This window comes from Calonectris borealis, unplaced genomic scaffold (genome assembly GCF_964195595.1).
Source record: "Calonectris borealis unplaced genomic scaffold, bCalBor7.hap1.2 HAP1_SCAFFOLD_65, whole genome shotgun sequence".
Classification (NCBI taxonomy): domain Eukaryota; kingdom Metazoa; phylum Chordata; class Aves; order Procellariiformes; family Procellariidae; genus Calonectris; species Calonectris borealis.
The window spans coordinates 679554-683686 of NW_027441470.1; positions in this window are offsets into that span (position 1 = coordinate 679554).

A 4133-nucleotide genomic window follows, 5' to 3' on the forward strand; every position below is an offset into this window, starting at 1 on the left:
CCCAGCCTGGCTTGTGTGGTTTAAGGAAGCGCTTCAGCAAGCCATTTGTTCTTTCCACAATCCCATTTGCCTGTGGGTAATACGGAGTATGAAATACCCATGAAATTCCCTCCTGAATTGCCCAGTCTTGGACTACTCTGGCAATAAAGTGGGAGCCATTATCTGATTGAATTGATTGCGGTTTGGGGAAGGTACCAAACCACTCCTTCAGAGCTTTTACCGTGTTTTCCCCCGTTGCTCTAGCAAATGCTTTGGTCTGGACTAGCCCCGACACTATCTCTACTCCAACCAACACATAATGCTTACCTTCTGATTTCCGGAAAGGGCCGATGTAGTCCACCTGCCAGGCCTCCCATAGGCCTTTCCCCTCCCTCAAGTGGAGGGGGTCATCCTCCAGGGGATGTCTTTCTAAGCGGGTACGACATTGTTCGCAAGCGGACACACAAGTCTTACATTCTTCCCTGGTAACTGGCCAACCTCGGGCTTGGGCCTCGCAATAGAGGTCCTTAACCCCTGAGTGTTTCCTTTTTACATGTAGCCATTCTAGCAACCGTTCCCAATCTTCAGTTATTTGGGTGTTCTGCAGGGGAGCCAATCGGGCTAGTTCATCAGCTTTGCCATTCCACTGGCTTGCAGGAGTATCATCTTGTTGGTGGGAAGCCACCCAGCCTACTGCAAATTTTCCTTGCCTAGCAATAGTTAGAATGTCTTGCCATTTCTCCTTCTGCCACACAGGTATCCTATTGACTTCCCACTCGTTCTGTTCCCAAAACGGAAGCCATTCAGTACAGCCTTTAAATACAGCGTAGGAATCAGTATAAATATAGGCAGGAGAAGCAGATTGGGCCTGATGTTGAAAAATACTCCATACTGCAACTAGTTCCCCTACTTGAGCACTACCTTCCCCTTCAGTAATTATTTGTTCATTAATGTCTACACGGAGTGCCACGGCTCGATATTTCCAGGTTTTTCCTTCCCGCTTGGAAGACGCGTCAGTAAACCAAACATTCTGTAACTGCCCGGAAAATGGAGGGGCCACTTGTATTACGGGAGGGAACTCACTCATTTCCCTATCCGGGCCCATCTCCTCCTGAATGGTTAACATCTTTGTGGCTCCCTCAGATACCGTGAAGATGTCGCAGTAATGTTCTATCTGGGCATACCATTTTCGAACAGAAGCTCTCTGGGCCACCCCGTCAGGGGGTGGAGTTCCTGCCAAAACTGTTTTAATCACTTTAAATGGGCCTCTGAGCACTATTGGTTGTTGTCGGATAGTTCGTTCAGCCTCTCTCAAGGCTAAACTGACCACAAACAAACCCTTTTCCCAAGCTGTATATCTTTTTTCAGCATCTTTAAAACTGCGAGAATAGAATCCAATAGGTCGAGTGGGTCCTTTGGGGCCCTTTTGCCACAAATGTATCGATAGCCCAGTTTTGGCAAATCCCCATTCGATATGGACTGGGTCTGTAGGGTGAATAGGACCCAGAGCTTGATGGGCAGTTGCTTCAAACACCAACAACTGCAATGCCTCTTCATGAGGCTCAGTCCATTCCCACTGTGCCCCTTTTCGCAATAAGTCATGCAGGGGTCTTGCAATAATTGAAAAATCAGGAATGTGTTTTCTCCAAAACACAAGCAGCCCCAGCACATGCTGTAAGTCCTTTTTTGACTCTGGCATCTTAATCTGATCTAGCGAGGAGAGGGTGTCAGGTGGGATACATGTCATTCCTCCCTTCCACCAGATCCCTAAAAACTTTACTTCACTCGAGGGTGTTTGTGTTTTCTCAGGCGGAATCTTCAGTCCCAAACTTTCCAGATGGGAAATTATATTATCTTGGGTTGTCTGAACCCTTTCTACCTTATCCCCTCCCACAAGTATATCATCGATATATTGGTAAACACTGACCTCCTCCTCTACCTGGATTTTTTCCAGCTCCTGCGCCAATGCATGGTGGGCTAATGTTGGGGAATGCTTGTATCCCTGGGGGAGTCGGGTGAAAGTGAATTGCTGACCTTCCCAAGTAAAAGCAAAACGGTCTTGGTCCTCAGATTGTAGGGGGACCATGAAAAACATGTCCTTAACATCCACCGTCGCCATGATCGGGTGGGCTCGTTCCTGGATTGTAGCTATAAGCTCAGCAATATTCGGTACTGCGGCTGTCAATGGACCGGTGTTTGCATTAAGTCTACGATAATCCACAGTTAGTCTCCACTTGCCATTGGGTTTTCGTACTGGCCACACTGGGGAGTTAAAAGGGGAGTGGGTCGGAACCACGATGCCCTGTCCCTTTAAGTCCTCTAACACAGGTGTTATTCCTTCTCTGGCCCCCAAGGGTATCGGGTAAGGTTTAACATTCGTAAGCTTCGAAGGGGGAAGTGGCGGCGCAGCTTGTAGCAGTCAAATGTCTATTGTTGGAGAGCCAAACGACCACTGTCTCCCTTTATTATCAATCCAGGTCCTCCCTTTCAGGACATCAAGTCCCAGGAGGTTGAGTGGAAAATCTCCCACAACCATTGTTACCGTGGTAGCAATATCTTCTCCCGGCAATCGTAGGCTGACCATTGCTAACGCCTGTGGTTGAACATTGCCAAATGCATCTGCTACAAACAGTCTCTGTTTAGAAAATTTAACTCCACAGCTAGTAGCATCTTTTGTTTTAATAGCCGAAATTTGAGCCCCAGTATCTACCAAAAACGTGACCGGGACTTGTTTTGGACCCACAACACCTGTAATTAGTAAATCACCCTGGCCGTTCTCGGTGAGCTGTCTGATGTACATCCAACCTTCGCCCCCCCGCTCACCATCAGAGGACGAAGCATCTAGTTTCCCGCCGAATATCGGGGGACATTTGTTTCTGATAAGTCAATTAAAGAGGGTGCACTCGGGGTTATATTTTTAGAACCCGTGTCTTTATCTGCCGATTTATCGGGCCATTCAGACACCAGTTTTTCTAACTTGTCAGTCGGCAATCCATCCATTAAGTCACGTGGGATCCCCTTTTGCCATCCCTTTGCCCACAGACTGCTGCGCTTATTTGGGATGTCCCTCCCTCCAGGTGGTTTAGAGAGGGGTGTTTTTCCATCGCCCTCAGGGCGTGGAACCATTTTTACTTCAGTTCGCCTCAGGCCTCTAGAGTCTGTTTTAGTGGCTGGAAGGTTTACAGGGCCATACTTGCGCCCATAATTGATCAATTCTTGGGCGACCTCCCCCCAAGTCCACATCTTCCTATCCGGGGACCGGCAGTGCCGGTCGGGTGTAAGTCCTTCTAAAGCAGCTGCAACTCTTTCGCCCTGAGGTATTGCTTGTATTTTCCCCTGTAACTGTATACCAATCGGCTTTAAGGAATCGGGAAGTCCCCTTATAAGGGGAGTCATTCGCTCAGGATCTACAGGCATCATCATCGGGGACTCCTGCCTAGGCTCCAACTTCCGATCATACATCATCTGCAAGCAAGCTGCCTTATGCACACTTTCCACCAACTGATCAACAGTCCCCGTGATTGCAAGGGGATCCCCCCTCTCCAAGGGGTTCAATCCCCCCGCCCAATAGGCTGCCCGCTGGGTTAAAGACCAAGGGGCGCGGTAATTCCCGGTAGTTAAAAATACTCCCGGTCCCCAATACCCCTCCGCCTCCTTTTCACTTAACAAAATCTGATCCCCCCCAGATAACGACACTCTCCACACATACTCCGTCTCCGACTCCCTAGGGGTTCGGCCAAAATCCTTTTTTAGCTTCGCCAATTCAGTGGCAGTATAGGGGACCTCCTTGGTTGTAACCTGGGGGAACTGATCCTCCTCATCATCATAAATATACTCGGTCTTAACCAAGGGTCGCAGCGAGGGCGGTTCCAATTTCTCTACTTTTTCTCTTGCTGCCTGCAAGTCGTTAAAAGGATAACCAGTTTCCGATCTTGGGGGTATTTCCTCATGGGCAGTGCCCGCAAGGAGTTGCTCCTTAAGAGCAATCTGCAGATATTTCACCTGGTCTCTCTCTCCTTCAAGCTGTTCCTTTAATTCCGCCACTTGCCCCTGAAGGGACCGAACGAGGTTTTGGAGGGATTCAACAATTAGGGATTCCTCAACGCGACAACGTTCTCTTGCCTCTACAGCAGCGGCTAAACTGGCACCAAGAA